This window comes from Glycine soja, chromosome 15 (assembly GCF_004193775.1).
Source record: "Glycine soja cultivar W05 chromosome 15, ASM419377v2, whole genome shotgun sequence".
Classification (NCBI taxonomy): Eukaryota; Viridiplantae; Streptophyta; class Magnoliopsida; order Fabales; family Fabaceae; genus Glycine; species Glycine soja.
In genome coordinates this window covers 50940137-50954944 of record NC_041016.1, presented here as the reverse complement: position 1 = coordinate 50954944, position 14808 = coordinate 50940137, and the positions used below count along the sequence as shown (strand labels likewise).

General features: G+C 29.9%; 1 pseudogene across 1 annotated transcript; it reads left to right on the top strand.

Moving 5' to 3' along the window:
- The first annotated feature begins 5538 nt into the window (after positions 1-5538).
- LOC114386780 lies at positions 5539-9106 on the top strand (annotated as a pseudogene). The gene is made up of 13 exons (XR_003661183.1): positions 5539-5724; positions 6096-6165; positions 6543-6601; positions 6690-6765; positions 6851-6922; positions 7014-7101; positions 7195-7447; positions 7578-7693; positions 7807-8021; positions 8118-8149; positions 8320-8422; positions 8551-8659; positions 8759-9106. The product of XR_003661183.1 is annotated as a vicianin hydrolase-like (transcript).
- Positions 9107-14808: the final 5702 nt, after the last annotated feature.

Sequence of the window (14808 nt, the reverse complement as noted above, 5' to 3'; positions counted from 1 at the left end):
TCGTTTGTCTGTATCCATTTTGAAAAATAGTAGGTACAATTATTAGTTTATCTTATCATTTCATATGCATTTCTTTAGTTGTTCTTCTTCTTACTTTTCATTTAGTTAATTATTCCAATCGCCATTTAGTCAGAAGGGGTTTAATTAATTTTCCTTCTCACAGTAGGTGACCAAGATGCCTTTTCTTTCTACTTTCTACCCATGTCCATTTCATTTATGTTTACTTTTTTGTTTGAGTTTTAGGCTATTACAAGTGCAATTATTCGCTTTCAAAATTGTAAGGAAAAAATATAAATATTGAATAAATGATTTATCACTTTTTGTTAATCGCCTAATTTGTTTATTCACTTTGTTGTAGACCGCCCTAGTGTGTTATCTCTTTTACCGCTCACTCAAGAAAAAAAAAAACAGCAAAAAAATCTCTTTTACTGTCAAATCTCATTATTATAAAGTTATTTCTAATTTTTACATTATTCAATTCTAATTTAATTCCTATCTTATTTGAATTATAATTTAAAAAGAATTGTTAATATTCAACCTAGTTAGTGTGCATTAGGCCATATATATCAGCAAACTCCACCAAAAATTTAAGACAAAAATTCAAGTGCTCTCTATTTTGATCAATAATAAAAAATAGCAGAGTCTCATAAGTGTAGCATTTTATAGTTGGAAGCAATCATGCATCCTCAGCAACATATCCTGCTACTTCGTGATATCTGCAATACTTGGCTTTTTCCTTTCAATGGTTTGATAACATCCAAGTCTTCTTCCGTTTGTTCCACATTTAAGATTTCATTTGGGATCCGTCCCCGTTAAGTACTCAGAGGAGTATATTCTCCGTATCTTTGCCTTGCTCTATATCCTCTCCATCCGACTTTGGAGGCTTGTCCATCTTTCCTCCTATAGTACTTTTCTGAGAATATATTTATTTAATTAGTTTAATATTATGTATGATATCCATATTAATTATTGCTATTATTATTATTATTATAGTATCTTTGCTACATGTTGGGTTGCTTTCATCCGGATCATATATATATTATCTCACTTATTTAGTCTCAATAATTTTCAGACTTATTCTTGTTGGTCTCTATAATTAATAAATAGATTTTTTAATCCTAAAGTTTATATCTTAATTCTCAAAAGGTCCATTAAAATTCTTTTAACTAGCATAGTTAAAAAAAATTAACGGTAAAAATCTTTTGATAATTAAAATGTAAATTTTAGAACCTAAGAATTTCACTTATTAAACTTAGGAACTAAAAGATTCACTTAGAGACTAAGAGATAAGTTTGGAAACTATAAGGACTAAATGAGTAATTAAGTCTATATTAAAATATGAACCATTTAATTATTTTTTTATTGTTGTTCAATTTTAAAAAAATTGTCACATAACTATCTTGGTAATATATAAATATAATTCAATGATTAGATCAATAAAATTCATTCTATATCAATTTATTACATAGTGTAATAATTACATATATTACATGGATGTAATTTGATCCTCTTCGACTTAAATATATATAAATAAAAATAACTTAGTGTTGTGTGTTTTACACGGACATTAAATTCATATTTTTTAATTTATAAGAGTAGTTTTCTTAGTATTTTAAAATTTTCATATACTATTAATTATTTAATTTAAATTTTAATAAATATATGTTAGTAAATATGTCAATATATTTTTATATACACACATGTTCCAAAAATGTTATTGTTGAAAGTATTGTCCTAAGTAAGACCTCCTTCATTTTGATGATGTCTTGCATGCTCATTTTTTATTTTCTTTTAAAAAAGTTAATTTAGTTAATTTTTTGTGTGATTTGCGTACTTGCTTTGGGATAAAAGAAATAGTGAAATTATTTAATTACAATATAATTTATTTTGTAAAGCTTTAAATGTCATATAAATATGTTATTAAAAAGACGTCATGTAGTTTCGGCAGGAATTGAAATAAAAATTAAATTATATTAATGTTAATTATTTGAATTAATACTTTAAAATTTGATTAATTTCAAATTAAATTATTTTTAAAAATATATTAATTCATTTACCTACATAAATTTTATTTTTAGTTTTACTATGTTTAATTATATTTTAAATTAAATTTGTTTAAAAAGTAACTTGTTCATTAAATATTTTTCATGAATAAATATCATAAGAAATGAAATTTTATTAAAATAAAGAAATAAGTATTTTTTTCATAATTAATTTTTAGTCAAATATTCTCGAACGGATATGTTTTCATCAATAATAAAATATTGTCTGATCTTTATTTGCAAGGTCTAAATTTTACTATGATAAAAAATATTATTAAATAATTTTGTATAATCATTTTATAATAATTTATTAAATATTTTTCGTGAATAAATGTCAGAAGAAATGAAACTTTTTAAGATAAATAAATATTTTTCTATAATTATATTTGAACCAAATATTCATGGACCGGAGAGATATATTTTAATCAATAGTAAAATCGTACGTATACATTTTAATTTGCAGGTCTAAATTTTAGTATAATATGCAAAAAACTATTATTAAATTATTTTGCATAATTATTTTATAATAATCATTGTAAAGGATACAATCATTTATCATATCATTGTTGAACTAAAAAATACATCAAATAAAACTTATATAAGAAAATAAAATTCATAAAATAGTTAGTGCAAAAGCTAAATTGCAAAGTATTTTTTTATTAATTTCTATTAATTCGGCCGAAACAAATGTATTATAATTAAGGAAATTATTTTAAAAATAACTATTATTAATCATTAGAAAACAAAAATGATACTAATTACATTTATTATTTTGAAGGAAATAAATATTGGACATGTAATATCATCTCATATTACAAAATCTTCTTTATACATACATACATATATATATATATATATATATATATATATATATATATATATATATATTAGATAGTAGATTAATTAAAGCATATTTAATGAAATTATTCTAAAATTATCTTTTAATTAATTGAAATTAACTAGCTTTTAATTTACATAAAAATTATTTGATTGTGTTTGTATTTTAATTTGAAGGAAGTTTCATGTAAATCTTAATTTTGTTGATGACCCACCTGACTAGATGTATGTAGTGTTAAGAATCCAAACCAGGAATTAATGTGGGGCATCAACATTCAACATCTTTGCACAAAACAAATAAAAAGGTATGATAACTGTACAATTGGAAAATCTTGTCAATAATGAAATTTGGATCATTGTCTTTTGGCATTGATTACTGCATGAGCGGGTCTGACAAGTCTTTTCCCTCGCTCAATTATAATAGGAAAAGCTTACAGCCACGTTAACTTGTCTATGTTGTGGAATGGATAATCATGTCTATTTTGAGAAAAGCAAATCCAGTTTCTTATAATTGTTTTTTCCCTTATTACATCTGTCAAGTGCAATTTAGGAAAGTTTCTATATATACCAAGTGTGCTATAAAGATATTTTAGTAACTATTATATATATATTCCTAGAAAAAATGTCAAACAAACACATATTTTAATTATTTTTAGGCGTATGAAAAATATTTTTGGCTATTTTTAATAGTTAATCAAACACATTTGTATAATGATATTTTCATATCTTATTCCCAAAAATAATATTCTTGGGAACTAAAAACATTTTCTGTGAAACAAATTCTCCCTTAAAATTCTTAATTTTATAAAAATTATTTTAAAAATTAAATTTAATATTTTTTATTATCATGTTATTAGTACGAGTATTTTTGAACTTTATCAATAATTAATTTTCATAAAAAAAACTTGACTGATTATCTTTGGTAGAATTCTCCTCCATCCACAATAAATAAATTATCATTTTGAAAACCATAATATAGATATAAAATTAATCATGATTTTTTTATCCACAATAAATAGATTATCATTTTGAAAATATTACATCAATATGTCAAAATTAAATTGATTTACTTTATCCCAAGAAAAGTGCTATAAACATAATATAGACATAAAATTCGTTGTAGAATCAATTTAATAACAACATAGATCTTCATGCCATGTGTCGATCTTGAGAAAACACTCTCTAGATACCATGATTGAAGTATCCTTCATGTTGTCAAACATGTCTGCAACAGGAACAATGTGACTCTTTCCACATTTGTTAGAGCAAGAGGTATTGGACAATCCTCTTTTAGGTAAGTGTGTGCATTTAGACTTACATGTCCAAGTTTTCCTCAAAATTAACAAACATCTACACACTCATCATTGTCATTAGGATTTATATGATATCTTAGAAGTTTATCTAAGTTCTCATATCCTCCAACAAATTTGAACATATGCTTCTTTAAAATGTCAATTTCTTCATGAAGTTTTTCAACATTATGTGATTGACCATTTAAAGAAGAAGGATCTGCTTCCAATTTCAACAACTTATCATTCAACCCCCCGCAGTGTTATTTTTTTTATACTTTTTCCGTTGATATGTATTGATTATTCAAAAAATCTTACATATAATTGTTGTGATTTGAAACGGAGTGCAAGAGTGTAGGTAGGACCCATGTTGTTGCTGTTTTAGAAGACTGAGACAAAGATGATAAGATATGTATTGATTATATACAGGAGTCAATTATTAAAATTAGAAAAAAGCCAGAATAACAACTTATCATTCACCCCGTGTTATTTTTTTTTATATACTTTTTATGTTTGTGAAATAAAACATTCAATACATTATTTAAGTCAGGAAAAAGAAAACCATAAAAAGTAAATTTCAATGAAACTTATTATAATAAAAAAAATTGATTTTATGATAATAATTTAGATATTAATATATTTTTGAATAAATCATTAATTGTAACACCCTAAAAAATATTACATTTTATCGGCTTATAATACTAAATTTTGAAAAGTTAAAATATAAGAATATCATACATAACTATGTAGAAATTAAAACTTAATGATGCATAACATGAATAAAACTTAAACAAATTTTTTTGATACTTCTGTGCCTTCCATGAACATAAACTAACTCTCATACATTGGGAGTACAAAATTATACTAATCCTCTTCCAAGCAAGCAAATCTATGCTAAAAAAAACATGAAACCAAAAGGAATGATATATACATGATCTCAATAAGGATTCTAGGTAATTGACTATCTATTTTAGAGATGCTTTTATTTTTAACTCTCATGTCTTCTCCTTTTCTTGTCTTAAGCACTTTATCTCGCCACTCCAATTGCTTTTGGAACCTCGAAGCATTAATATATGGTAACATTTATTGTGCTTAGACGAATTAAGCTTGAATTCCCAAGAGAGTCATGTTGTTCTCTATCTGAAGAAAAGAAGAAAATAATGAAAGTTCAAAAACTGACGTAATAATAAATTGTTTAAAAATTCTGTACACCAAAAATGGATATTTACTTTATCATTAATAAAGATGAATATAGGTTATTAGTAAAGATATCAGAAAAATAGAACGTGTGAAATGCAGGATAGGGAAATTAGGTGTGGCAGTAGTCCTCCTTGGTGTATAAATAGATCGCATTGGCCTGAGATTTTTGGATACCAAAAGCAGCAATGAAAGCAATAAGTCCCTCCTTCCTCTGCCTTATAACTCTTGTGGCCCTTTTGGCTGGTAGCATTGAAAGTGCACCAGCAAGCGTGAAGCCAAGCCATTATGCTGCACCATTCAATAGGAGTGTTTTTCCTTCTGGTTTTCTATTTGGAATAGGCTCTGCAGCTTACCAGGTTCTAGTCACCACACAACAATGCATTCTGTTAATAAATATAATATACATTTCGGTGTGTGACAAATTTTGTTGTTTTGGTCCCTTAAAATGATCATTATAAAGTTCGGTATGAAAGTTTCAACTTGCTAACAATTTGATCCTTTCTACTTGTCAACTTGTAATAACTTCATCTTTCAAGTTTCAAAGGTGTAATTCTAAAGTTATGGTTAGTTGTACTTCTAATGATCAATCAAATTGTATATTAATTCTTTTGTGGTTTCTTTGGTTAGTACATATCAGGGATTTAACTTATAAATTAATTTTCTTACAAACTGTTGAGATCTCTTCTCTTAACTTACTGATCTGTAAGAAGCAATTGTTAATTCTCAGATAGAAGGAGCAGCAGCAATAGACGGCAGAGGACCAAGTATATGAGACACCTACACTAAACAACAACCAGGTTAACTCTCTTGACTAAACAAAAGAGTTGGTTGGTTTTTTTGTCCAAAATTCTTCTTATCCCTAATATATTTAATACATCATTACTTAATCAATAATTGGACACTATATTAGCCTAAATCTACCTTCTTTTTTTTTTGTTACAAGAAATGGATTGAATGGTGCCAAAGCACTGTCTGAATTAAAAATATACTATGGCTAAGTGTTATATTGTTGTTGCCAACTGTGATGGTTTTCAACTTATATTTTTTTAACTCTACTTTATACTAAAAACATATTATAATAATATTTTTTTAGTGGGTAGGATCTCATCCATGAAAAATGTCACTGGATAGCTACCATACCCTTCTAACAAGGTTTTTCTTGTGTATTGAGCAGGGAAGATTTGGGATCATAGTGATGGAAGTCTAGCAATTGATTTTTATCACCGGTACAAGGTAAACTTACTGGCAAGATTAATTAATTATTAGTCCTCTATATATGTCGAATTAGAGAATTAAACTGCATGCCCATACAATTTCATAGAGCGACATAAAGATGGTGAAAGAAGTTGGGTTGGATTCATACAGATTTTCCATCTCATGGTCCAGAATATTCCCCAGTAAGATAATCCTATGTTTAATTGCCCAAAGTAAATATTAAGTCATGTTAAAAACGATATTTAAGCATTCAATTATTTGGTGCAGAGGGCAAGGGAGCAGTTAACACCTTGGGGGTCAAGTTCTACAACGATCTCATTAATGAGATTATAGCAAATGGTAAACATGAATTGATATTTGAGTTACCCATGCATTCATTTATTTTCAACCTTTTCGTTGATAACTTTGTTTTGGATTTTATTTGGGGCAGGCTTAAAACCATTTGTCACGCTGTTTCATTGGGACCTCCCACAAGCTCTTGAAGATGAATATGGGGGATTTCTCAAACCTGAAATAGTGTAAATAAATACTCAATTATATATGATTCACTATAGTATTTTTAAATAATGAAAAAGAAAATATAGTAATTGTTTATGGAAAAATAAAAATAGGGAGGACTTCCGTAACTATGCTGACTTTTGCTTCAAGACATTTGGTGATCGGGTGAAGCACTGGGTAACCCTAAATGAACCATATGGCTACAGCGTGAATGGCTACAGTGGTGGAAGTTTTGCACCAGGTAGATGTTCTAACTACGTTGGAAAATGCCCTGCTGGTGATTCTTCCACCGAGCCCTACATTGTTAACCATCACTTAATACTTGCTCATGGAGCAGCAGTCAATTGCTACAAGAACAAATACCAGGTCATGCATATACTAATTAACCAATTAAATTTCTTATTCATTACTAAACATTATTATTTTAACATCACACAAGTTTTGTAAAATATTTGCTTTATTTGTTGTATATTAAATGTACCATATATATATATAGGCTCATCAGAAAGGACAAATTGGAGTCACCATAGTGACTTTCTTCTTTGAACCAAAATCTAATAGTGATGCTGATCGCAAGGCAGCAAGGCGAGCTCTGGACTTTATGTTTGGCTGGTATGTATTTCTCCTATTAATTAAAGATGGAACTTTGATCTATTGGATTATCCAATAAATTTTAATTCATAAGCAATTGATGGTTGAACTTAATTATATATTTATTTTTTCAGGTTTGCTAATCCCATTACATATGGTGACTATCCTGAGAGTATGAGATCTTTAGTTGGTTCTAGACTCCCCACATTCACCAAAGCTCAATCTGAAAGTCTCAAAGGTTCATATGATTTTCTTGGTATAAATTATTACACCTCAAATTTCGCGGAATATGCTCCACCAACCGCCACTAACAAGACCTATTTCACTGATATGCTAGCCAAACTTTCTTGTAAGTTCATATGGAAACACTCAATTAATTAAAATCTTCTGTGATTAATATATTGGATTTTAACATTATGAATAATCAATTTTCTCTTCATTGCAGCGACCAGGAAAGGTGTACCCATTGGCACACCGGTATAATTGTTTCTCCATGCTTCCTATCGTGCTTTATTTTTTTAATTTTTAGTCTAGCCATTGTACACCATTGATCATGTACGTAGCACATAATTTTTTATCTATGTTAAAAAAAACATTTTTGCAATATTCTACTCAAATTAATGAAGCAAAATCTTTTTGTTGTGCAGACTCCTCTGAGCTGGCTCTTTATCTATCCGGAGGGACTTTATAAGCTCATGACATACATAAGGGACAACTACAATAATCCACCGGTGTACATTACCGAAAATGGTATATACTATTTTTTTTTTTATGTTAATAGAGAGGGAAAAATTATATTAAAACAATCCTTACATATATGAAACATTTTACTATATTTTCTACTTAACATAACATTATTATTATTATTTTGTTCTCAGGCGTTGCGGAATCAAAGAATGACTCACTTGCAATCAATGAAGCCCGAAAGGATGGTATTCGAATTAGATACCATGATGGCCATCTCAAATCCCTGCTTCATGCGATCAAGTAAAAGGGTTTCTCTCTGGTTTAATAGAAAATTAATTTAAGCATAATTAAATATATAATATGTTGATGATTTTTGGTTATTCCTTCTTTATCTTGCAGAGATAGAGTTAATGTGAAGGGCTACTATATATGGTCATTTTCAGATAGCTTTGAATGGGATGCTGGTTACACAGCTCGATTTGGCATCATATATGTGGATTACAAGAACAATTTGAGTAGATACCCTAAGTCCTCTGCGTTTTGGCTGAAAAAATTCCTTCTCAAGTGATCGAAATCTATTGTTCCTTTGGCATGCATGCCCAGTTTTTCTTCTTGTTTGTTTCCTGGATATCACAGACATGCAGTGTGTATCACTTGCTCTTCGATTCGATCAATGTAATCAAGTCATCGTTGATATCAAATAAATAATGGCATGCCAGAGAATGGAATAAATTATCTTTTCAACAATGTGTTCGAGTTGTTGCATCAATGCTATTATATATTTAATAATTTAAAAAAATTATCCCTATATTTTTTCTACACCAATGTGCATAAAGAATATTAGATTAATGTGTTATTTAGAATATTCGATGGGATTAAATTCCTTCTTTTTAATATTGAATGGATTGTTAGCAACGACCAACCGGAACACTGAAGATAAAACCACACACATGCAAACAATGATTTAATATAACGACCTTCGGCAAGTGTATGTTGGAATTACATTCCTGCTTTTTAATATTGATATTTTTATAAGTAAGCCTTTAAAAATAATAGGCACTATTATTAAAAGAAAGATTATAAACATGACTATTTGAATGAGATCTTTAACAACGGCAACCGAAATATTAAAGATAAAATCACACACATGCACATAAAATCATTAGCAAAGCCATATTTTCTTTTTCTAAATCCATAATAAGATTAGTTAGTTTGTATAATAACAAATTTATGATACATTATTACCAAATCATCCTTGTATCGTAGGGTGATGCTTTACCCAGCACCCTCAACCCACATTGTAACCCAACAAGTGACCCAAGTCCAAAGGGCATATGCTCTATTGTGTTCGGCTCCACTGCACTCCATCATCTGTCCACCCATAAAATACAAGTCATGCACAATAATTGTTGAAATACAAGTTTGAAGGTAAAATCTCACATTAGATAAAAATAGGTAAGTTGAATAATATATATTTAGAAAACTCCATAAATCTGATATCTTAAGGTTTTAAGTTAAAGTTTTAAGTTAGAAGTAAACAGTTAACTTCGCCTTTGCAAATGGATTATTGCAACTTTTACTTAATATTAAGAATATCCTTGCGCATACACAAGAAATGGGAAGAAGGGTCAAGAAATTGCATACCATATAGCATACATAATAGTATCATTATAGTCACAACTTGTTCTTTGCATGTAAAGTATGCATGACTTATATTAATGATGAGTTCTTTTGCTTTATGAGATATCATAATTGTTGGGTTTTTTTTTTAAGTACAAATCACAAGTTATGAATGCTTCTTTTATTCAATCATTTCTAGTCATTAATAAAGAAATTACTTTTAACAATGCTAGTTCAACATCGGTTCTCCTAAAATTGATGTTGCTTTTAAAGTGGTGACATTTTTCTAAATACAAGTAACATTTTAACGACGACTTTTGCGAAAACGTCATTGAAATCGTAAAATGACAATGATTTTTAGGAAAATTATCATGAAAATTCAGTATTCAAAGACGATGACTAATTTTTTGTTTTTGATTTGGACTTGCACCATAGCCCTCCTCACTCCATCTAGCTCATTCCGCCTTGATCTCTTTGCGCCTCTCAGTGCCACCGCCGTAGTGTTTCCTGCACCATCGCTCTCTTACCGTTGAAGCTGTCATCGTGGTCATGGGGGTCGTGAGGGCATATTGGTGTTGCTGCATCTAGTACGTGTCTCATTCAATTGAATTCGTTTTACCTTTTTTATTCTCCTATAATTCGTGTGAGCTGATATATAGGATTAGATTTTTTAACGCCTTTTCTTTGAGCCCTTAAGACTTATTATTAGCTGTTGTAGCACTCTAAAGAACCAATTAAGATGGTTGTAGTTGATGAATTTGGTGTTTCTTTATTAGCATGCCATGTACGTGCAATATCAAGTGGCACATTCTTGACATTATCGAAGAAAAGGATGAAAAAACTCCAATCCGTGTTGTGACATATAACTCAAGCTTTTATAATAGTTTTGTTTATCATATACATTATATTGATTTTTCAATAATAAAAAAGTTTTCATAGACTATATCGTTTTAATTATTGCATTGATTAAATGTAAACTAAATGGTAGGATTGGGAGTAATTTTTTTGATTGATGAATTTGTTTCTTGCTTTCCAAATACACCAGTACCACAACGTAAGGGACATTATAGAATGTACTTCATTAATCTTTGACACATAAAATAAAAATAGCATTGTATTTGTGTCCTAAATCAAACTAGTTAGGTTTAGGGATAGAGTAATAGAGTATGTTGATTTGTCTCTTGCACCAGATGGGACAACATACATAGTACATAGGCGCAGCCATGCTTCATAGCAAAAATGTTTGTTATGATCGAAAAAGCATTATGGAAGACCTTCCCTAGGAAATGTCTAATCTTATATGGGGTGCCTTAATTGTGAAGAGGAGCTCATTGATCTTCTCATTTCACATGATATTTGTTTAGCAACATGATAGTGTCTCTTAACTAAACAATCCAAACTTAGAATGGGATAAAATGGTTGTTATTCATCTACTATAATTTAATATTTAGCTTATTCTCGTTTATTATGGTCCAATGATCCTACTTAGCAAACTCCTTGCCTTGAAGAATACTCTATCAAACCCGTAAAACAAAAATAATGAATTTGAGTCTCTAGTAGCCTTCCAATTATTGCAATACAAGAGTGAATGTGAAGTCTAATATTTGATAGAAATAGGGAAGTTGAATTACATATATGTGAAAAGACCAATAAACCTAATGTCTTAAGGTTTTGAGTTAAAGTGTGGTGTCAAATTTACTTATCAAGTTGGCCAATCTTAACCCATTTGGCTTTGGCCCTTGTGGGTTAGGGCAAATATGATCCAAAGGGACAAATGGGCCACATATATAAATGGCCCATAAGGCCGAAAAGGCCACAAAGTCTTGTGGGCTAGGGTCGTTCTATGCGCTAAAAAAGTTAGACCTTTTTTTAATTCTCATCATTCAAATATATATTTTATTATAATATTTTTTATTTTTGTATGAAAGAGTGTGTAAAAATAATTGTATAAAAGAGGTTGATCGAAATTGGAAAAAATTAACCCTGGTCAAGGTTGACCAAAAATAATCCCAACCAAAATTAATCCTAGTTAAGGTTGGTTGAAAATAACTTTAGCCAGAATCGGCAAAAGATAACTCTAATCGAGGTTAACCAAAATTAACTGCAGACAAGGTCGGCTAAAAATAGCCTTAGGCGAGATCAACCAAAATTAATGCTAGTCAAGATTGATAGAAAATAGTCTTAGCTAAGGTCGACAAAAAATAATCCTAGCCAATGTTGGTCGCAATTGACCTTAGTTCGGTCAACCAAAAAGAACCTTGTCAAAGTCGACCAAAAACATCCTTGAATGAGGTCAGGCGAAAAAAGCCCTACCGAGGTCGACCAAAAACAACCTCGACTAAGGTCAACCAAAAATAGACTTGGACGAGGTTGATATAGAACATAACCTTGTCTGAGGTTGAAAGAAAACAACTTTAGCCGAAATTGGTAAAAAAATAATCCTGGCTAATAATGGTCGAACATAAACCTTATCAAGTTCATCCAAAAACTATCCCGGCCGAGGTAGGTTGAAAATAGTCATGGTCGAGATTGGCCGAAAATAGATCTGAATAAGTTTAGCCAAAAACAGCCTTGGTCGAAGTCGAAAGAAAACAAGCTTGGTCGAAGTTGGTAAAAAATAACCTAGCTAATGTTGGTCAAACATAACCCCAGTCGAGGTCAACCAAAAACTACCCTCACCGTGGTAGGCTGAAAATAGTCATGGCCAAGGTTGGCTGAAAACAACTTTGATAAAGGTCAGTGAAAAACATACTTGGTCAAGGTTGACCTAAAATAGTCCCGACTGAGGTTGACCAAAAATAGTCCCAACCGAGGTTGACCAAAAATAACCAAGCAAGGTCAACCAAAAACTATGTTGACAAAGGTCGATCAGAAATGCTCTCGCTAAGGTCAACAAAAAACAATCTAGCAGATGTAGAGGAAAAAACTCTCCATTGAGATCGTCCAAAATTTATACATAAGTCTTTAAAAATAGTAGGCACTATTATTAAAAGAAAGATTATCAACATGACTATTTGAATGGGATTGTTAACAACGACAACCGAAATATTAAAGATAAAATCACACGCGTGCACCCACACACACACGTAAATAACAATTTAATGAGGTTCGATAAATGTGTTCACATCCTCAAGAGCAGAGCAATAGTTTCTTTTCTTTTTAATCCATAATAGGATAACTTCATTTGTATGATAATAAATCTATGATTCATTATTACCAAATCACCCTTGTACCGTACCGTGAGGCTTTACCCCCGCACCCTCAACCCAGATTGTAACCCAACAACAAGTGACCCAAGTCCAAAGGGCATATGCTCTATTGTGTTTAGCTCCACTACATTCCATCATCTGTCCACCCATAGAATATGAGCGATGCACAATAATTGTTGGAATACAAGTGTGAAGGTGAAATCTCACATTGAATAGAAATAGACAAGTTGAGAACCCATGAAAGCATTGGTTCGAGGTATAATGGTCTAACCATGATTGAATCGATAATAATAAAATAATGTTTTTATTATAGTATACAAAATAATACCAAATTTAAAAATTACATAATATTTACAACTTTCATAATATTTAAAATTAAACTTCTTTTAAAAATATCACAAGTCATAACAAAGCCAAATCAAATATGACATCAAATTTAAGTTTAACATTATTCCTATGTGGTCCTCCTCGGGACACTTCGGCTTCTCTCCTAAGGCAAAAACCCTAATTTGCGAGGAGTTTGAACAAGATCAAAGCATGCATAGAAATAAATAGCTAACGGAGAGGAATTAGAAAGAGAAAGTGAATGAGGAGGAACGCAAGAGATGAATTGAAAGAGAAGTAGTATACCCGTGAAACGTCGATCAAAACCTAATTGGCGGATGGATTTCGATAGAGGTTGAAAAGAGGGGATGAAGAGAGAAAGTTGTGTCCGTTAGGGATTGGTTGAGGGACTGCTTCGGTAGGAGGATGAAGTGGCTAGAGGAGGCGATAGAGAGAGGCAATGGAGGAGTTTGGTTCTCTTGGTGTGTTCACGAGAGAGAGAGAGAGAGAGAGAGGTTTTGAGATTTTGAAGGGAGGTGCGAAGCCAAACCAAGGAATGAGAGTGCAATGAAGCAAAAACACCCAAAAAAAACAACTAAGAAATTATCTAGTGTGGTTGGGAGTATTTATGCTTTTTTTTTTTAATACCTACTTCCTCTTGATAAGCTAGTAATGTGTGAAGTTTTTCTTTAAAGATTAAAAACAAAATTTACTATAATATTTTAAAAAATATAAATGCATTATTTATACATTGTAATTATTAAGTGATTAATGATTGTGCTTAAAAATTTGTATAATTTATTTGGAGTAATTTTGGGGAAAAAAGTTTTAATATCTCATTGAAAACTAAAGCAATAGGTAATATTAAAAAATACAAGTAGTAGGTATTTCAATAAAGATTAACCACAAAGTTAGGTGAAATTTGATTTGATGAGTGTTTTCTATTTTCATTTTTAAAGAAAACAGAACATAAGATTGAAAATACATTTATTTAAAATTTGGAAAATATTTTCAGAAAGACTGACCAAAAATTTTTTTAAAAAAAAAACAAATCAATGTTTTCAGTATTTTTTGAATGAGTAAAAACGCAATGACACCTTAAATTAATTTTTTTTTCCAGAGACATGTTTTCTAAATCTTAAAATTAAAAAAAAATTATTTTCAAAAAATAAAAAAATGAACACTTAAACCAAGCAATGTAATTTTTCTCAAAATACAATCTAACATTAAAAATATAAGCATCTCTTTCAATAAGCATTTGAACCAATTTATCATGTCATGAGAAACTAACTTCAA